Source organism: Dermacentor andersoni, chromosome 5 (genome assembly GCF_023375885.2).
Source record: "Dermacentor andersoni chromosome 5, qqDerAnde1_hic_scaffold, whole genome shotgun sequence".
Taxonomy (NCBI): domain Eukaryota; kingdom Metazoa; phylum Arthropoda; class Arachnida; order Ixodida; family Ixodidae; genus Dermacentor; species Dermacentor andersoni.
This window is the reverse complement of record NC_092818.1, coordinates 76,190,885-76,213,445: the sequence shown is the minus strand read 5'-3', so window position 1 is coordinate 76,213,445 and position 22,561 is coordinate 76,190,885. Positions and strand designations below refer to the sequence as shown.

At 44.0% G+C, this 22,561-nt stretch overlaps 1 protein-coding gene across 2 annotated transcripts in view; it reads right to left on the bottom strand.

Moving 5' to 3' along the window:
• LOC126530794 (uncharacterized) overlaps positions 1-22,561 on the bottom strand; it is a 282,495-nt gene that overhangs the window by 163,983 nt on the left and 95,951 nt on the right. For both annotated transcript variants that reach the window (XM_050178078.2, XM_055070811.2), the window contains one exon: positions 18,281-18,368. The gene's annotated coding sequence lies outside the window, so the exon portion shown is untranslated. The remainder of the gene's footprint in view (positions 1-18,280; positions 18,369-22,561) is intronic.

The window sequence follows — 22,561 nt, the reverse complement described above, 5'->3', positions numbered from 1 at the left end:
AAATGGCCGTCACGTACAAAGCGGCGCTCCCTCTTTCTCTCAGGTTTGTGCCATTGCGGGGCCGGAAAGAGAAAAACAAAGAACATGGCACCCGTTGCCCTGCTCGGGACAGCACGCGGCTCAAATGTGGTAGACATTGGGGAAACGTGCGACTGTAGGGCGGCGCCTCACAAGTTGGACAGAATGCTTGGGAGGACGACCAGAATGGGCTCGGAGGATGATGCACGCTGGTCAGCAATGCAGCTTGCGTCTCTACGCCCTTGTGCGCGCGTGTGAGCATGCTCCCTGCTCGCGAGGCGAAGCGGCGCCCTGACGCGTGCCTAGAAGGAAATATTGGGCAAACTCGAAGGCACAGCCTTTGTCTCTGGACGAGTTTTATCGGCGTGCCGGGGAGAGAGAGGGCTTCGGCGTGCGAGGAATCCATAGCTCGGCTCGTGGGCACACCGAAGAATTGCTGAGGAGTCGAGTGAGTAACCCTTAGTTTATGCGGGTTTTGCCATTCCGTGCTCTAAAAAGAAAAGTCAGGAAGAAAGTGAAACGTCGATTTTTGCCCAAGAACTAAATTTCGCGAACAAATGGCTGTATAGGGTGATCCGGGTGCTAGCGATATTTATATTTGCTGCATAAAGGAACACATGTGTACGCGGAGGAATTGCGAAATCGTTGTCTCGAGCAAGTTAAAATTAACTATCACAACGAACTAATTGATAGCTCGAACGAAACAATCTAAAGGGCAATAATATGCGCCTGTGAGATCTGGCGCATCATGTATTCTGGTGAAGAAAGTTACAAAATGCAATGGTAGAAAATCCTAATCCCGTCTTCAACACCGATCCTGCGTTCCTAATGACATTGCGCGGTAAGGTTATACAAGCAGTGCACTCTGTCCACTGCACTGTTAGTACTGAATAGTCATACAACAGGAGTTTTCCCAAGTCCTTCACGAGAAACAAAACGAAGTTCTTGTTACTGCCTGTACTTGCTAATGCCACCCTTCCTTCTTTCTTTCCTGCGTTCTTTCTTTATTTATTTATTCATTTATTCATTTACTTAACTTTTTTACGAAAGAAAGAGCGCGAAGGAACCCGCGAAGGAAAAACAACAAATAAAAAAAAGAAAACGTGCAAATACCTCACTGAAAGGAACATTTGTTTGTTTATGTCCTTGGGGTGAGGGGGGGGTTACTTGCATTCACACATATTCGCTAAAGGAAGAAAGAAAGAAGAAGCAAGGCTCGTACAACTCGCTTCCAAATGAGAGCTGTCGGTTATAAGCAAGCCGATAACGGCGCAGCACACGATGAAGAAGCATCTTAACGTCGACGTCGAACTCGTGACTGGATCCCATCAGTGGAGAAAGCGTTTACGCCACTGGTCGTCTGGGAAACGTCTTGAGTTACGGCCAATGCTTTTAAGGCCACTAGGCACGGCAAAGCGGCGGTGTTCACGCCAAGTTCAAAAAATAACGAACGGCTGTCTCGCCGTCGACATCCTAACGCCGATGGTCACGCCGAGGCTATATAGAGAGAAGCTAGGCGTGAAATCGATAGCCGTAAATGTCGATGGGTCGAATGTAGTGCCGCATTAACACGACGGGGAAGCGCTGGGCACGTTGGCGATGCTATCTACATGATATCCCCGCCCTTGTGCTGGCTCTGAAACTTTGGCATTTTTATTCTCATCTTTCCACCTAATTTTAGGACGAGCTATAGCACAGAAATGCGAGCACGGAATCTAAGATGCGAAGTGCACGGCTATCTCCGCTCTTTCACACTGTCACTGTTCAGCAGAACAAGTGTGTTTATGATCAGTGTGAAGGACAGTACAGAATGGAATGGAACGCCAGGTTCTGAGTACCATCGCGGTACTCATATATACACACTTTGGAAAGACCATCTTGTACACGATTTTAAACAAACCTTTACGCTCTATAGCTAGTATCTACAGGCTGGCGGTATATATATATATTTCCTATGTTATATGTGGCTAAATAGCAAATTTTCATTGCAAATCCAAGAAACTTCTTAACACAATCTGATTGCATAGGAGCTGTTCGAAACCGAAATTTTCGAACATTTATTAAAGCCGACCAAGAAAATAACTATCCTGAATGATCTATCTCTGGTAAGCTAATTCAGGCAGGTATATTGAGCGATTAGTTCAACCTGCGTACCGGTAATAATTTACCGCTAGACTTATCGTTCTTGCGAAGTAACATCGTTTACTTACATTAACTAAATCTCATTTAATTAAAGGCGGCTTTGCTCATAAGCTGCCTGCAGATTTGAGAACCTGATTTATGCGAAGTCTTACTTGTTTTATTCGTATACCTAGCCATGTTTGCATCACAAAATATGATAGATCCCAGATTATGCATAGCAGCTTCGTTGAATAATATCGCAAACATTATATGTCTTAAGCTATATACGTAACAAACCAGACGCTTTTGTCCCACTCGGTCACTTTATTACTGGAATTGTCAGTTGAACGCACAAAATAAGATTACCTTTTACTTGTTGCTTTTTGACTAGCTGCACAAAGACAAGAATATTTTGTGGTAAAAACATTACACGCATTGAATCGAATGGTATGAAGGAACTTTTTTTTTTTGCAATATAGCATCCACCCAACCACTTCCGTAAGCCATTTAGGAATTAAGAAATATTTGGTATTATATGCAATACTTAAATCTAGATTGAAGACATTTGTGTATGCAATTCGAATAATATTATGTTCTCTTTATTCATATATATAAGGCAGAACTTACGAGCGGTAGAAGAACAGTAGAAAGTGGGTTACAGACGATACAAGTTATGCTGAAACTTTGATGCTATATCTATCATCCGTCTCATCCTTCCGCCTCTCTTTTCGTTATAGTACAAAGAAAGGAAAGCGAGAAAGAGGAATTAAGCCGACCAAGGAGCGCACTGGTCTGCGTTGCATAAAAAAAATAGCAATTTCTTTCTCCCAAAACGTCCCCAAGAGCCCCTCTGACGGAGACCGGAGGCGATTGGTCGACACTCCCCGTACGTGCTCAACAGTCGATCGTCCGCACTGCTGAAACGTTTGTTCCCTACGCCGACTATGCTAGCGACATCAGCGAGGCCAAGCTTTCACCAGGGATCTCCCTTTCATCGCGACCTTTCCGATCACGAAGAGCGCAGCGCCGGGCCGCGCGCATCCGTGCGCCATCACGTCACCTTCGCGGGTGCGCCTGAGCGGAATTCGAAATCCCTTCCTAAAACTGTGAGACTCGAGAGCGTCCCGAGGCCGCGCCACTCTCTTGGGAGGGCAGGGAAGGGAGCACGGCCGAAATTCGGCTTCATTTCGCGCTCCGTCGTCCAGTCGTCGCTTCAGCGGCGATGGCCATGACTCGCTTTCACGTTACACCATTCTCGCGCATGTGCGTGCGTGCGTTCGTACCGCGCTCTCAAGGAGGTTTTTGTTTTTTTAACGTTGCACGTTGTACCGAAGAAGATCCCGCGGCGGCAGGCCTCCTGCGTATACCTGCAGGCCCCGCGCCGCTATCTAGACTTCTTACGCAAACGATAACGTGTAACTTGCGAGTACGCAGCCGGAAGAGAAGAGAAGGTGCGGTTTGGGGTGTCCCTGCTCTTCGCCCGAGCTTCTTACGTGTGTGTTTGAGCGTACAACGAGACCGTGATAAGGAGGGCTCACCCTCCTTCTCCCGCCTCAACTTTTCCCGGAGTTCCAACACGCGCGCTCGCGGTGACGGCGGCGGCAGCGACCGACTCCCTGACCATCATCCTACGGCCGGCTCGTCTAGCAGGTTGTTCCATTAGAACCATCCCTCCTCCCTTCGCCTCTCCGCGTGTCCGCCCAGGCTTTAGGAACCGTGGCGTTGCGGCCGCCGCAAGTTGCGTGGAGTGAAAGCACAACTCGCGGCCCCCACGGCCTTCTCGGAAAACGAAATCTGCCGCGCCTCACGGCTGCGTATATAGTAGCACCCGGCGGGCGAGAGAGGCGGTTGTCCGAGAGGAGATGGTGAGCGCACGAATCGAGGAGGGAAGCACCGGCAGACCTGTCTGCGAGAGAGACCACTGTACAACCGCTGTTGCCCTGCGCTGCCCTCGACTCGCCCGGCTAGCTCTCGGCCCGTCTCCGACGAGGCTGAATTGCGGCGAATCATAAGGGCCGCCCAGTCACGCAATTACGCCCTAAGGGGGACGAGCCGACAGACAGACACGCTTCTCTCGTGTCTCGCTCTCGTCTGGCTTGGCCCCGAGTGAAATGTTTCAGGTACACAAGCGCATACACACGAAGCAACACTCGGCTGCAACGCTCCCCGTTCTTTTGCCCAAGCGGGCGTGGACATGTTGGGTGGCAACAGTCGTTCGTAGGCGACTGAACTCCTCGCGCCAAGACTCAGCTTGATCCCAGTGCAGCTGCTTGAGATCGCTCGGTCGTTCCGTCGCGTGGGAAGCGGAGAACACGTGTATGTGTGCGGGCGCGCGCGCGTGTGTGTGCTCGCAGCGCCATGCGTGCGAGTGCATCAATCTCCAGGGGCCCGGCGGGCGCTTGCGCTCCACTCTGACGACGCAGCCGCCGACGGCGCGCTGCGAGAAGTGAGGTGGGTGGACTGTTCGCATAGGCGAAACTCGTCTGGTTGGCTTTAGTCTAGTTGTCGGAGACGCAGGAGACGCCGCGGGTAGTCATGCGTTCAGACAGGTAAGCCGGAGGATGGATAGTCAGCCAGCTTCCCTGCTTGTTCCTATTCCCTTCGTTCTTTTTCTGCATTTCTTACGTTCGAGAAGTATCTTTGACTATCTTCATCACATCGATGTAAGTGTCGGTTGTTTTCCTTATGCGCAGGTCAATGGAATGTTCATTCGATCATTCATAACACCACGGAATGTTCATTCAGTGGTGTTATGTTCGTTTATTGTTCAATTTTAAGCGAAAACAGCAGGTTGCTTGTTTATGACATGACGCTAACGTCATCAATAACATTCGTGTACTTTCGTGTCAGCAATGTACATAATAACGAAATTAATTTCTAACAGTAGCTACTGCCTGCCTCAAGAGACAGGCTCAAAGAGAAGCATCAAAGCTTCCCGAGTGGTTGCATGCGTTCCACACGCGAAGTTAAACCGATTAGTGCTTGAAGAAAACGGTAGTTTCATTTGTGACGTCACATGAATGCATGTGCAGAAAGCGCTTTTCATTTTTATCTAGGCGACCTCGTCTAGAGTAATTAAAAGCTCTGACTGCAGTCGCAAAAGCTTCCGGCTGTGCAAGGTATAGGGATATATATATATATATATATATATATATATATATATATATATATATATATATATATATATATATATATATATATATATATATATATATAAGGAGAAAGAAAAATTCAGTGCTATAAGCAGGGCGACACGCGAGATATCCTTCACGCTCCAGCTCTAGGCTGGCCTCCTCTGTGCACTATCAGTAGCGAGAGTCACGCAAGCTGTCCTTTCCTTTTCTCTGCTTCCTCCACTGAGGCCTCCTGGCTTTTCGGTGAGCAGAGAGAATATCCCCCCCCCCCCCTTCGCAGGAAGAAAGACAAAACAAAGAAAGTAAAGAAAGTAAGCAGATGGCGCAAAAGTCCTAAAGCACTCGTCGTCTAAGCAGCTGTCGCAGTGCGCGACGGGGATGCGTAGTGGGAAGCCGGCTGGTGAAGATGTGTCGCCCGACAGAGACGCCAAGCCAGCACATGCGCTCACTGGTCGTTTGAGGCTGCTGACACGGTTGCGGCTTATAATCTGGCTAGGGAGATTATGCGGATGTCAGAAAGACACCGGTGTCTGGTCGAGATTAATGGGTCTTTACCGCGGATGTGGAGGCATCCACTAGGCGCGTAAAACGAACACGTCGTTCATGACGTCCGCATAGAAATTTACTATACAGCTCGAAACTTGTGAGTTCGGTAATACTGCATAATTTTAGTGTGCATAAGATGATAATTGGCTATACCACAATTATGTCACATCATTGGGATGATTGAAGCGGGGCGGGCACAATTTTCACGAAATATTGCACTATGATGCTTTATAAGAACAATTGCTCAATGACTAACTTATGTGCTTTAGAGGACATGTCCCAGTCTTGGAATTGAGGATGGGCGATAATGAATACATATTCATTTAGCGTAAATACTGCGGTTGGCAAAAATTTCCATTAGGAAACGCTTATTTCTTCTACATTTATCTTTTCTACTTTGCACAGTGAGCGTAAGAAGAATAAAAACAATAAACGCAAACTAGGCTTCACGGAATATTATTCGTTATGTCAACGAAGCAGCTTTTCTATACCTAACATTGCTGAAGAATTCTCTGGAAGCCCATGATTTCGGACAATTACGCAAACAGCATTGACGTTTTCACATTGTAACTTTTCATTCAGTCATTAGATGTTGCGCAAATTAGTGACAAGAATTTTCAATGGGTTCATACGAACCTATTCTTAATTCAGAAGATCAAAGAATTCGTTGGGCAAGTTAGATATCGTCCAAAAGTGGCATTTGTAGAAGTAATTATGTAGAGAAAAGCAGAGATTTCGGCAAGTTGGATATCATAGGGAATTCATGTTGGGCTAGTTGGTGCTACATTTGTACAGGGAAACAACGCGGAAGGTGAGGACAATGAAAGAAAAACGACACAGCGTATGTGTTGCTGAATTTTGACTTTCCTCATCCAATTTGATATGTTGCAGTGCTTATTGTAAAAGAAATTATGTTATGAAGAGCAGAAAATTGAGGAAGTTCGATATCGCATAATAATGCCCTTTGTACGAGAAATTATGTTTAGGAGAGCAGAGAGCTGGACAAGTTGGATATCACGCTACAGTGCCCTTTGTAGAAGAAATTATGTTTAGGAGAGTAAAGAACTGCCAACTTGGGTATCATGTAACAGTGCTCTTTGTACGAGAAATTATGTTCGAAAGTGCCGAGAATCGGGCAAGTTAGATATTATGTAACCGTGCTCTTTCTGCAAGAAATTGTGTTCACAAGAACAGAGAATTTGGCAAGTTGGCCATTCTGTAACAGTGCCTTTCTTGCAAGGAATTATGTTCAGAAGAGCAGAGAATTGGGAAGTTGGTCATTATGCAACCACGGTCTTTGTATAGGAAATTATGTTCAGAAGAGCACAGAATGGGGCAAGATGTATATGATGTAACAGCGTTCTTTGTGCTGAAATATATGTTCAGAAGAGCATAGAATTAGGCAAGTTGGCTATCATGCAACAGTGCCCATTCTACAAGAAATTATGCTCAACAGAGCAGAGAATCGGGCAAGTTAAATATGATGTAACAGTGCCCTTTCTGCTCGAAATTGTGTTCAGAAGAGCAGAGAATCAGGCAAGTTAGATATCATGTAACAGTGGCCTTTCTGCAAGAAATTGTGTTCAGAAGTGCAGATAAATTAGCAAGTTGACCATTATGCAACAGTGCCCTCTTTACAAGAATTTCTGTTTTGGAGAGCAGAAAATTGGGCAAGATGTATTTGATGCAAGAGTGCGTTTTGTAAGGGAAATAATCTAGAAGAGCAGGCAATGGTGCAAGATGAATATCATGCAGCAGTACCTTTTCTACAAGAAATTATGTTCAGACAAACGAAGAATTGTGAAAGCTGGACATTGTGCAACAGTGCATTTTTTACAAGAAATTCTATTCAGGAGAGCCAAAAAGTGGACAAAATGAAGATGATGTAACGGCGCTTTTTCTGCCGGAAATTATGTTCAGAAGAACAGAGAGTAGTGCAATGTTCGATATCACATAATAGTGCGCTTCGTATGAGAAATTATGTTCAGAAGTACAGAGATAATATAATAATTATGGGGTTTTACGTGCCAAAACCACTTTCTGCTTATGAGGAACGTGCACCTAAATCTAAGTACACGGGTGTTTTCGCATAGAAGTACAGAGAGTAGTGCAATGTTCGATATCACATAATAGTGACCTTCGTACGAAAAATTATGTTCTGAACAAAGAATTGGGCAAGTTGGACATAGTGTAACTTCTCTATGTAGGAGAAATAATGTTCACAGGAGTAGAGAATTGGGGAAGTTAGATAGCATATGATAGTGCTCTTCGTACGATAAATTATTTTCAGAAGACCAGGAAATTGAACAAGGTGCATATAATGTAACCGCGTTCTTTGTACTGGAAATTATGTTCAGAAGAGCATAGAACTAGGCAAGTTGGATATCATACAACAGTGCCCTTTCTACAAGAAATTATGCTAAACAGAGCAGAGACTCGGGGAGCTGGATATTATTTAACAGTGCCCTTTCTGTAAGAAATTGTGTTCAGACGAGCAGAAAAATTGGGCAGAACGAATATGATGTAAGAGCGCTCTCTTTAAGGTAAATTATGTCCAGAAGAACAGAGAATTGGTCCATGTTCGATATCATGTAACAGTGCTTTTTCTACAAAAATTGTTATACAGAGCAGAGAATTGGTCAAGATGCACATTATGTAACAGTACTTTTTGTACGGGAAATTATGGTAAGAAGAGCATAGAATAAGCAAATTGAATAAGATGCAACAGTGCCATTTCTACGCAAAATTATGTTCACTTGAGCAGAGAATTAGACATGTATTGGTGTAACAGTGCTCATTGTTCGGAAAATTATGTCAGAAGAGCAGAGAATTGGGCAAATTATATATCATATAACAGTGCTCCCTGCACAAGAAATTGTGCCCAGAAGAACAGACTTGGGAAATTTGAGTGTGGCACAACAGTGTCTATTGTACAAGAATCGATGTTCAAAAAGGACAGAATTGGGCAAGTTGGATATCATGTAACAGTGTCCTATCTACAAGAAATTGTGCTCAGAAGAGCGGAGAACTGGGCAAGTTGGGCATTATGCAACAGTGTCCTTTCTACAAAAAAGTGTATTCATAAGAGTAGAAAATTAGGCAAGATGAATATGACGTAAGAGCGCTCTGAACGGAACGTTGTGTTCAGAAGAACAGAGAATTAGGCAAGTTGTATATCATATAACAGTGCCCCCTGTACAAGATATTGTGCCCAGAAAGACAGACTTGGGAAAGTTGGATGTGACACAACAATGTCTATTGTGCAAGAAGTTATGTTCAAAAAGCACAGAATTGGGCAAGTTTGGTATCATCTAACATTGCCCTTTCTACAACAAATTGTGTTCAGAAGAGCAGCGAATTCGGCAAAATGTATATGATGTAACAGTGTCCTTTGTACGGGACATTATGTTCAGCCGAGCACAGAATTGGGAAAGATGTATATGATGTAACAGTGCTCTTTTGTATGGGAAATTATGATCAGAAGAGCATAGAATTGGGCAAGTTGGATATCATCTAACAGTGCCCTTCCTACAATAAGTAATCTTCAGCAAAGCAGAAAATTGGGCAAGTTGGATATCATCTACCATTGCCCTTTCTACAAGAAATTGTGTTCAGACGAGCAGAGAATTGGGCAAAATGTATATGATGTAACAGTGCTCTTTGTACGGGAAATTATGTTCAGCAGAGCAGAGAATTGGGCAAGATGTATATGATGTAACAGTGCTCCTTTAGAGTACGGGAAATTATGATCAGAAGAGCATAGAATTGGGCAAGTTGGATATCATCTAACAGTGCCATTTCTACAAGTAATGTTCATTAAAGCAGAAAATTGGGCAAGATGTATATGACGTAACAGTGCTCTTATTACAAGAAATTATGTTCAGAGGAGCACAGAATTGCGCAAGTTGGATATAATGTAAAAGTCACTTTTTACAAGAAATTGTGTTCAGAAGAGCAAGGAATCGGGCAAGTTGGATATCATGTAACAGTGCCCTTTCTGCAAAAAACTGTGTTCGGATGAGCACAGAATTTGGCAAGTTGGCCATTATGCAACAGTGCCCTTTTTACAAGAAATTGGGTTCAGGAGAGCCGAGAATTGGGCAAGAGTTATGGGATGCAACAGTGCTCTCTGTACGAGAAATAATGTTGAGAAGAGCAGAGAATTATGCAAGGTGAACAGCATGCAGCAGTGCTTTTTCTACAAGAAATTATTTTTGGGAAAAGCAAAGGATTGCGCAAGCTAAGCATTATATGCCACAGTGCCTTTTCTACAAGAAATTGTGTTCAGAAGAGCAGAGAATTGGGCAAGTTGTACATTATGCAACAGTGGTCTTTGTATGGAGAATTATGTTCAGAAGAGCAGAGAATTGGGCAAGATGTTGATGATGTAACAGCGCTCTATCTGTGGGAAATTATGTTCAGAAGAACAGAAACTTGGTCAAAGTTCGATATCACATAATAGTGCTCTTCGTACGAAAAATTATGTTCAGAAGAACAAATAATTTGGCAAGTTGGATATTGTGTAACTGCTCTTTGTAGGAGAAAATAATATTCAGAAGATTGTGGAAATTCGATGTCACATAATAGTGTTCTTCGTAAGAGAAATTATGTTCAGAACAGTAGACATTTGGGCAAGGTATGTATCATGTAACATAGCTCTTTGTACAGGTAATTATGTACAGGGAATTGTACATAGCTCTTTGTACAGGGAATTATGTTCAGAATAGCATAGACTTAGGAAAATTGAATCATGCAACAGTGCCCTTTTTACAAGAAATTATTCTCAACAGAGCAGAGAATCGGGCAAGTTGGATATCATGTAACAGTGCCCTTTCTGCAAGAAATTGTCTTCAGAAGGGCAAAGAATTGGGCAAGTTGGACAGTATGCAACAGTACCCGTTTACAAGAAATTGTGTCCAGAAAAGCAGAAAATTGGGCAAGATGAATATGATGTAAGAGCGCTCTTTGTATGGGAAATTATGTTCAAAAGAACAGAGAATTGCCCAATGTTCAATATCATGCAACAGTGCCTTTTCTACAAAAAATTATGTTATACAGAGCAGAGAATTGGTCAAGATGCATATTATGTAACAGTGCTTTTTGTACGGGCAATTATGGTCAGAAGAGCATAGAATTAGGCAAGTTGGTTACGATGCAACAGTGCCCTTTCTACAAGAAATTATGTTCACTTGAGCAGAGAATTGGACAACATGTATATGATGTAACAGTGCTCATTGTAGGGAACGTTATGTCAGAAGAGCAGAGGATTGGGCAAATTATATATCATATAACAGTGCTCCCTGTACAAGAAATTGTGCCCAGAAGAACAGACGGCAAATTTTTGGAAACGTTTATTAGTGCTGATGGAACTAAGGCGCCAGTTCGGGCCTCTTTGGAACTAGCATGTCTCCTGGCTCAACACATTCATGATACACTGCAGCATGCAGAAGCTGCCACCATATTTATTCGAGCTGCCGGGACGCTTCCTTGGTGGTAACTTTGAACATATTACGCTTGCGAAAGCGGAGGTGGCATGGAACTTCCGCGAGGTGTGCGTATTTGAGGGACATGCTCTGAAGCTTTTCAAGGTTGGGGAGTCTGTGTCCCTGTTAATGTAACGTCTATACTGTATGTATGTATGTATGTATGTATGTATGTATGTATGTATGTATGTATGTATGTATGTATGTATGTATGTATGTATGTATGTATGTATGTATGTATGTATGTATGTATGTATGTATGTATGTATGTATGTGTGTGTGTGTGTGTGTGTGTGTTTGTGTGTGTGTGTGCGTGTGTATGTCTGTCGTTTTCGTATGAAAAGTCGGCAATGTTCCCAAAAACTTCCAGGCATTATTCATCAAACAGGCTGTCTCAAGGCTGTGTTGCACTTGTGTCACATCCACCACTTGAAACTGCGCGCGACATTCTTGTCCCGCGGAGAAACAGTATTTGCGTATTGCGCGCAGCGAAGTCGCTGAAAACTACGGTTTTCGCGATGAAAACTTTTGAAAACTACAGGCCTTAATGAGACTTCTGAGCATGTTGAGTGGGTTTGATTGTGTGTACATTTATATACTGTTTGTGTGCTTTTTTGCTCACTGTATATGTCATATCTTTCATCCAACACCTGGAATTCCATGCTTGGCTAACCCCTGCTGCCTAGCTCTGTTAAATGCATGACTGCAGGATGTGTTTGCAGAAAGAAGTGTGGGCGCGGCCCACACTTTAAATTCAGCTGCCTTGTATTGCGCTGCCTCTCCCGCTCTTTTTCGTGGTCTTAACAGTCCTCAACAGGCAAAATGATAGTCCTGGATTTTTGTGCACAGGAGCTCGTGCGCTCTTAGATGTCCTCACAATTCTTGGTGAACTGCAACCCATTGTTTACGTTAGTAGTACAGAAGCTTGCATGTATATATGAATCTTTGTGCGTGTATGTATTGACAGGTAGTTATTTTCAATGTATCTGCAAGCGCCTTTGCTGTCGGATGACATTCAGATGTACGCGTTATTTACAGCAGTCACCCGCGTTATTCCACAGCTAACGGTTGTCAGAGCTGGAGAAAAATCACGAGTGCCTGCCGATGACTGAGTGAACTCAAATTCCTGCTCATTTATGAAGAAACCGGGCAACGAATATTATAAGTGTTATAACCGCCATGCTCACGCAGGCTCAACTGAAAATTAATGTCGTCGAGATAACAACCTTTATTAAGTGCAAGACAGTAAGTGTGAGCCTAGATGCGAGTGACATTCGGCAAGTGTGAGTGCAGAGATGTGCAAATACGAATGCACGCTCACTCACGCGATCAAGTACTGCCGTATAGGGGGCATTTAAACGTGTGGTAACTTGGCAAACTCACTAACGACTACACTACTGTGCACTTGCACCACACACACTCCATGACGTGAGTCTGCATGAATTAGTGTCGGTGATTTCAAGTAAATACTTGTGCGCATGCGAATGAATGTAACGGTGCAGCGACGGTGGGCTTTATTTGCAAACAATATATTTACTCTGCCCGCTCATGGGCGCATGCGCATTCACGCATACTTCTACATGGTGGCCTCGGTGTGCGGTGTGCGTGAGTACCGGCGCCTGCGAGTGAATTTCACCATGAACACGACAGTGATTGGGGGCGGGGGGCGGGGGGGTCATGTGAGTGACTATACATAGCTGGCGTAATTAGTACTTTGTCAGGGCTAGCACTTCCTGTTTTTGCCTGGCACGCCTGCATTGCGATGCACAGGGACAAATGTAGTCAATGCAGCGCTAGCTTTTGCAGCAGTATAAAGTTAATAGCAGTGCTTATAAATTATAAAAAGGTTCAGAGACCTCGAACCGTAATATTTTACAAAATTTGCGACCAGAAATCACTGATAACTAATTGCTCGTGATTAGACGTTTAACAGAGCGCAGAGGCGAAACGCCAAGTAGCGAACACAAGCAGTCAGTATACCGTCTGTTTACCCGCGCCGACGCGACGACAAAGTTGCAAGCGTCCACAAAGGTGGAGGTAAAAAACAAAACAAGCTAACACGCAATCTGAGAGAGCCTCTTTAAGGAATTTCCATGGAGCTGGCTTTTCTCTTGCTAATAGCAGGCAGGTATGGCAGAGACCCAGGGGGCAAACTTTCCAACCTCACCAAACCGGGTGTAACCGTACGCGTAAGGTAGCAGGACGGGGAAGGGGGGGGGGGGGGGTGACTCGACAGGGTTAGGTTGCTACATCAAAGAGCCGTCGTATATATCTACCGCTCCAAACGCGTTTTAATCGGCGCGGCGAGATCTCTTGCCGAACCGGAGAGCGCGTGATTAGAAAACGCCGGAGGTCGGGGCGAGGGAGACCTAATTACATGCCGAGATAGCCTGCCGTGCCGCCAGCGACATTCCTGCTCTCTGGGAATCGTCCCAAGTCCGTCCGACCGAGCATCACCGCAGGGCGCACAGTGGCGGACGCACTTTGACGCGCGTGAAAGCCGATGCACTGCACGTGCGCTTCTACAGACGCACAGGCTTCACAAAAGAGGCAAAACGCTGTGCGCTGAACGGGGACATAATGATGCCTGTCGAGTGAGGCGAAGAAAACCAGTTGCGAGGCAGTGTATCGGCGGGTCCCGCCTTCAGCCAGCGAAGTCACCTCGGCGAGCCCAACCCCTTTGACCCATGCATGTACGATCCTCTCTTACTAGCTGCCACGGCTTCGTGATCCCCGCTCCGGGGTGATACCTATAGGCGACGGCCCGTGCGTAGTTTTTACCTCAATTGCGTCCCTTTATAGTTAAACTACGCGCTGGCATTAACCTGAAACTTACGACCTCCAAACCGCAATCTGGTAATATTCGAAATTATTACTGGCTAACTACGGTAGGGTGCTGCGCCTACTTAAGAGTCTCCGCCGAGATGATGTGGTGCCCCAACGTACATTATTAACGTCTTACTTCTCTCTCACTCTCTATCTATCTCTCTGCTCCAAAAATGATTAAGTGCCATAATGCAGAGTATTAGTTTTTAGAGCCAAGGACGCGTTAATGGTGAAGGTTGCATTCCCCGCCTAGGTTCATTGGCATCTAGATTTTTCAGAAGAGCTTGTGCGAAAGCGTTCGTGGGATTTGTCAGTTGCCCGGATTATAATACACATGATTGAAGACTTGGAAATGTTACGCATATGCTACGAAGCATAATAATAGCCGGCCCAGTCTACAGATTTCCGCTGTGCCTTCATATATAATCGTCGTTCTTGGCTCAGTAAAGTCTATGCACTGTCTACAAGGGTAAATATTTAGCAGTATAATCCAATATCCTTTTGTTGATGTCGTCCGTATACTCAACAAATTGCTTGCGGTAAATCGACATTAGTTGACATAAAGGTTGAGGTAGTAAGTCCACAGGTTCCATGTAGACAACATGTAGACATCAAAGAAAGAAGCCTATAGACATCTTGAAGTGCATTTTTTTTATTTCGCTCCTTTAAATGTCTTAAATCGACACGACCCAATGGGTTGTAAAGCACAGTGTAACGATAGCTGCCAAAACATGGGCGCTCAGGCTGGCTCTGTGTCGCATACAGATGTAAACAGGCCATTGCTGTGTGTTGAAGATGACGGGAAAGACGGAACAGCAATACGTTGTTTTAAAAATTAACAAGAAAAAAACGCGCAAGTGAATCTAAGAGAACATCCAGTTACTCCACTGGAATGCAACAAAAGCAATGTATATAGTCAATGAGGCAGTAAATATACATTGCCATATGCTTGACTCCTTCCCAGAACATTCTTTTCGTACACATATAGCCTGTGGGTACTATAGATTTGACATGAAGTCCACAACATCTTGCGATGCACTCAGGGTCGGACATCAGTTTTTGTGTCTTAAATACTGATAAATGAGCTAACAACTACAGCACGAACTTACTAATGGTCCTCTGTATATTCGCTTCTCGTTGTCAAGCTAGCATGAATTTTTGCGGGGCCGTCAAACAAGTGATGATAGAGGACCCATAGTTAAGAGTGCGCCATATATCGCCACGCAGACTGATTCATATGCAAGCATGTCTTAAGAGCATTGACTTTGTTTTTTATTCGACCGCTTAATTACTAAAAGAAAATATCAGCAATGAATTATAACTGTGCACACAGATACGATCACATTATAAGGAAGTCGACCTAGTTCTCCTAGGCAGCAAGACAACACCGAGACAAAAAAAAAAAAAAACGGCCACGAAAATAAAAATGGCACGCTCAGAAACACACCGACAGGCTAGCCTTGAAATTACTAGCTGGCCAGAAAGCCTCGTTCAAACATCCGCGGCTACGGCAAACCGCGCAGAAAGAGAAGCACGCGCGATCAGTTCGCGTAATCCGACTCGCGTGCACCGCCGAAGAAGTGATACGCGAGACTGACTACGCACACACGTTTTCCTTTGTACAGGCCTTCGTGATCGAGAGAGAGAGAAAGATGAGCATCGGGCTCAATGCCACCCCTCTAGGTACGACAGATTATCCCCACGCAGCCGCCGCTGGGCCACCGGTTGTTTCTCCCGCCCGGTCCTCGCTCATTGCGTGGGGCAGCCGAGAAAAAAAAACAAAATCGCCAGGTACGTGTCGGCGGCGCTCATTGGACCGCGCCTGCCACGTGACCCGTCTGGACCGGTGCCCCGGCAACCTAGGGAGCTTCGCCGGGTGCGACCGGGCGGCTCACGCCGCCGAATGGATGATGATGCGTCTGGTTCCCGTGAAGCGGCGGTGGCGGCGCAGACACGCTAAGAATTTTGCAAGTGAGTTACCGTTTGTCTACGCGATGTTTTAGAGGATAGTTTTGTTTTTTCCGCCCTGTGTCTCGCTTTCAGGGCACTCGAGCAAGTGTCCCTTTGTTCGCAGAAATGCGCACAGTTCGTTGAAACGTCGCATCTGCCTGTTCGGACACGCAAAACACGTTACCGCAACAGCCGCCTACCGGAAAGATGTCTTCGGAGGCATGAGGGCGCTCTTGCTATTGTATTCCTGTGTACGAGCTGGCAAATGTCCACGCATGCAGTCAGTGTAGAAGAGAGTTGGAATATCGTAGGCACGCGTTGCCGTACTACAACCAGCGCGGCATCCTGTGTTTGACGAAGCAATGAAACTTACAAGCATGAGTGGCGCAAATAGTCGGTGCGTCCACGTAGGCAACCCGCAACGAACAAATTTCGGGCGCGTCTGTAACATACGAAAGTGTCGAAGTGTACGACCATATACTATAGCCAACAGGCACTGAAGCCGAGGAAAGTATGGAGGTAATTACCTGCGACTGAAATTGAAATGCAGAAGATAATGAGGGGAAAAGGGAAAATGAAAGAGGACTAAAAGATGACTTGTCGCCGGGGGGAGGCGAACCCACAATCTCGGCCTTCTTGCCTTTATATGTTCGAGATCAACAAAAAATCGAGCCCCGCGGTATGCCTTCTTCTAGTTGAAGTGTACGAGCGATACCAAGACTCCCCAGCAGTAAGAACCAGATTGGATAAGTTGCGGTGCGACAAGAACGCTCACAAAGAACTTTAGCATGAATGCACAATAAAATGAAATAAAGAACAATTTATTTCAGAACCTTGTGTCCGACGGTCTTTATCAGTTAGTGTGTTCTACACCTGGTATATGCGCTGCTTCGAAGAGCCAGCAGTCGTATTTTAAAAGGGCTGTCTGCGCTCATACGCTAAATGAGTGAAAGGCTTCGTGCTCAAATAGACGACCTGCGCCTAGAAATACCATTTTAATGGTACGAGAAGTATACAACAGTGAACACCAGCTTGCTATTGAATTGAAGACCAGCTTTCTTGCAATATCAGAAAACTGGTTCGACTTCGAGCGGTTGTTAAGTCATATATTCATGCCTCTTAATTCATGACTGCAGGTATGAAGAAATGGTCACACGCACGGAACGCTCGAATATAGAGAGGGATGGGCAGTCCGATTCATGTTTTCTGTTAGTGGCAAACAAAATGACATTAAGAGGAAGCTTTAGCTCGGGCCCAACTCCAACGCGGCCTATTCAAATACATGTAAAACGCAAGAAAACGTTCTTATGAGATAACCCCAAGACGAATTTTAATGAACTTTGATGAAATTGAGAGATAAAGTTAAATTCTAGTGACTGTTGGAAGCGGAATTTCTATTTATGTCCTGAATTTTGTAAAAAAAAATTCAAATATTCGAAAGTTTGAAAAAAAATAGAAGCACGAAGTTTACAAATTAATAGCTCTTTATCAAGAACCAGTATCGTGGTTCTGTAAACGGCGCCCATTAGATCATTGAAACGGGACAAATTTCCCATGTCATTTTATATCTTGCGTGAATTTATTACGTTGTGTACAAGGGTTCTGCAAAAGCTGTATTTTCATGTTGCTAAATTTTTGACATTTATGTGGAAGATATCAATTATGTCTACTTCAGATGTATTATTAGTTGCAATTCACAGAATTGTGTTATCATTTTTCATTCATGAGTTACGCAGTTGTAAACTTCATAGTTTTGTTTTCTGAAAATTTTCAATTTTTCCAATTTTTCATAAAGAACTGACGACATAAATCAAGAAGGGGAGACTTACGTTCACTAGATTTTAAGTTTTCCTTTCAATGCAACAAACTTCGCCAAATTTCGTGCAGTGGTTCAAGAGGAAAGCGAATTCTCCTTTTACATGTATTTAGATATGAGCACCCGACCTAAAGCTTCCTCTTAATGCTGTTTGTAAAATACATAAGGCAAGCCTGAAAACGCTAATACTGTTGCGTGGTGTTCATTATCATGTCATGTCTAAGGTTATTATCTGTTCGCGTCTTACTAAATGCACCACTAAATTAAGATATTCGATGCGATTCGTGTACTGAGAGACAAGCAGCCTGTACTGCTGTCATAGAATGTCCCCAACCTACGAAGTCTCGAAACACAGGCGAAACTTTTTTAGTGGATGCTATACTCACATCTATTATGGTCACTTGCGCTGTTACATCGTCGGTGATCAAGACCCCACGTTGGTACCTTGACGAAGCGCCTATTACCTCGGCACGGCTGCAATGGAATACAATAAACGTTTAGGGAAATCCGCTTGTACACGACCACATGACTACAACGCTTGTCCGACCACAAATATACTATCAGCGATAGTGAGTCAATGCGTAGAGATGCAAAAGTAAGTTTGGAAGAATGAACATCACTGTCCTAAGTTGAATTCGCGCTATCTAATTAGTTCCTGCCAGAAACGACTAATAAATCATTCACAACACGCTGCAGAATAATGAGAAAATGGCAAGTCGGATCAGTGGCCACATACAAATGCGCATTTGCCAAGACACAAATGTCCCAGTGGCCTTTTGCTGAGGGCTGTGTGTAAAGCAAACAGAGGTTGTCAGCTTCAGTTGAGGTAGTGTTTCTCGAACATTTGTTGTTAATAGACTCGGAACCACTCACAGATCATTTGAAAACCCTTTGAGGGAGTCATCTCTAACACACAATGATGAAGACGAAGCCGACGTCAAGCTACTGCGATAGTTGCTAAACAAATATCACATTATAAGAAAGCGCTTGGGTGGTATTGAGAGAGAGAGAGAGAGAGAAAGGAAGACGGAAAGGCAGGGAGGTTAACCAGACTGAGTCCAGTTTGCTTGTACACAGTTGAGATTACGAGCTAGGGAGAAGCACAGTCGGATAGCTGAAGTAAGGAGCATGCAACAGATAACATGCGATATTATCAGGGTAAGAGAATGTGTGTAAGCAGATTGCAAGTCATTCAACGCGGGAGGGGCAGTGAATTAGATGCAGTGGTTAGAATAGACATTTGGAGACATGAGATGTTCAGAAGACGTGAGACTGGAAATTTAGGAAGGACAATAGTTAGTCATGTGCAGTGGAATTAAGTAAGCTGAGAAGGGTGAAGATTATGATGAGCTGCAAATTCCATGACTGCGTTCGAGGTGCTTTTTATGCCGCTCACATTATAAAACTAATGAATAAGGTGTTTATGAACACTTTTTAATAAGTCGAACTCAGAAGCCTTTTATCTTGTCTCCTATTTGATCTGTATCAGCACGGGGACAAGACCTTGCAGGCATGTCGAAGCAAACTTATCGTCAGATTCCTCCACAAAGAACTTTGAAAAATGGACGGCGCTGCTCGGTGACGCGTGGGTACGGCTATCTCGCCAGATGGGGCCTTGAGTTATATCGACGGTTCCCTGAGGTCCGCGAGCCGCGTAGGGCTAATGGAATCCAAACTGCCGAAAAATGAAGTAACGAAATTGAACGACTTTTCATTACTCGTGGTAAAAGTGACTGATGTGGCATATCGTTTCTCCTCAAGAGAAACAGATTGTCATGGCAGAAATATCGCAAATAAAGCTCATATTTAAATTTCACCTCATATTGACATGCAAATAATAAAAATATTGTTCTCGTATTCAAGCTACTACATAGTTGAAAGAAACAATTACTGATATTTTAACAAACATAAACTGGGCACCGGAAACTAGGGCCAGGTAGGTAATATCAACTTGAAACTTTCACATACGGATGACTGAGCTATTCACACACTGCATTTACTGTGCATCGCAAGTTTCTTGAGCGTGTAAAAGATATAAGTGGTGACAAGATAAACATTAAGAGGCTCTTGAACCGGTGATTAAACAACCAAACTACTGTATGCAGTCGGTTTCACAGGAAAACACACACACAAAAAAAAACACACACACACAAACGCGCAAGAACAGGGCAAAGAAGCGGAATATATATATATATATATATATATAGTTAGTCATATTATTAAGCTTACGTACAGGGTGGCTACAAGAACAGGGCAAAGAAGCGGAATTCCAGATTACATATACATTTACAGATGTACTTCACATATACATTTCACAAATGATCAACTAACAAGCAAAAGAGCCCTTTTATCGAAGTACTTTTCTAGCAGAGTTTGAGAGCACATTCTTATACATTGCTTTTCTGCACAGTGTTCGGTGGCCTATCCTACAAATTTATTACCTGGGGAGAGAAAGAAAAGTGGAACAAATCAGTATGGCTGAGTGTGAGTGATTTATTTTGATGGCATTGGAAATGCTGGCAACTGTTGTGTCGCCGACTTTGCCACAAATAGATTGTTCAATGAGGAAAGCATGATTACATGAAGTGATATGACAAAACAAACTATCCTGCAATAAAACATTTCGTAAACATACCTAGACAACAGCAGTCAATATAGATAAGAAAACAGCACACAAACCAATCTATAAGCCACACAGAATGCTGCGACCATAACAATAACACAAAGTAGTGCATACAAATTATTAATACACGGGTAAAATACCACTTTCAGTAAAGAAGCTTATTCATACTTTCAGATGTGAACACTCTAATCATGCCTTATCCCATGGCCCAAGGAACTTTTCAATGCAGAAAGGACAATTATCAAGGGTCATCAACGTTGTCTACAAAGCACATTCTTGCGTTCCAAATTTAGGACAGTTTAATAGAACGTGTTTTACATTCTCGCATGAACAGCCGCACGTGCAACGAGGCACAGCTGACCGACGTATACAATACAAAAAAGCTACCTGTATACGCCACTTCGAGCTTGATACGATTAATGACAGAACCTATGTCACCGCCACCAGAGATCGGAACGTAGATTGGGGTCAACCCTATACAAAATACTGTAGATAGAATTGACGTCAAATCGATAATCTTCTGTTGTAGACTTGCATATTAGTTTTGTTTTAATGTTAGCTTCAGCCTTCGTGAATTTAGTTAGTGTGGCAGGCGCGAAATGATGTGCTTCTCTAGCCATTTCGTCAGCTTCAGTCTTTCCTGCTATAACGACATGTCCAATGTGGGCTATGCCAGCCATCAAACGCACAGGGTTTGCTGGCAGGCATCGTTTTCAAAGCTGCTTTATATATGCGTCCTTCTTTCTAAGAAGACAGAATTGCTCACATGGTGAAAAACAGACGTTTTCCGTTTACGTAGAGAACGTCAGGAAATATATAAATCATTAGAGCAGAAAATTTATGGTTTCTTTAGCTGATCCTGCTTCGCACTGTGAAACGCTTCTGTTGTTTTATGTATCTAGATTTCCTTTTTCACAAATTTATACGCGCAAGCACTGCGACTATTAAATTGGCGCATTTCATCTTTCCTAATGTATCGCGAATTCAACTGTGGCACAGGAAGCGTTTTCCCTCTTTTTGATTTCTTTCTCCTTTCGAAGCACAAATAAATCAAGGAAGCACACAAATACACCAAATACATCATGATACCCAGTTTTCTAATCTGTAACACAGGAAGAGGAACAGATCGAACGCTAGGCCACGTGTTCCTTTTTAGTTCATTGCTGAAGTACGCATATACGCAGTGGAAGAATGAGCCTCCCACGCAAAGCTGTTGATTTGACAAATGGAAGAGTTCTCTACCACATTTAAGAAATTATCGTATGCAGCAGACGCCATGCATTCAAGCTAGAATCTACAGTCACGAGAAATTCATGTGAGTACGACCCCACTCGAGAAGATATGTATGACCGCATCCCAGTAGTAACCTTGATTCCAAACTTCGACATAGAACATACACCTGAGAAAAGTTCTAAGGGTATTAGAATATCCTATGATGCGTTATTGATATTTCTTTTCATTTATGTTAATCTTTCACAAGCCTGAGCATAACCAAGTACAAAAATTAACAATAGTCTGAAGCTAGAACATAGCTTTATTACGTGGCGTTTAATGCATTAGGCTACCCCTCGCTCTATGACACTTGTAATAACGACCATGTCTTCCTTCCTGCACCAGACTGCCGCTGCGGCAACATGCATGCATTTTGATTGGCCGAATCCTTCTGAACATCCCTGACATTACCGGACATAATGCACACTTAGAAATAACGAAAAGGTACAAGGCTTTTCTGCTGTGTGTTGTTACTTTATACAGAACAGGCTAACGCGAGCCATGGCCAAAAGCAAAAGACGGAGTCCCCGATGTGCCGCGACAAAGAAACTCATGATCGATATCGCCTTGGCACCAGCCATGTAGCAAACACGGCTGTAATGAAAACATGGTAAAAAGGAAGGTGGAGTCGCCGCCGGTCCTCGCCCTCTGTGCAACTCGCCTACGCGCTCCCCCTTCCCGCCTTTCGCAAAGCTGCTGAGTCAGGCGACAAGGGGACCCCATGCGGAGAAGCGGGTAAGCTCGCAACACACGACGGCGTCGCCATCTACGA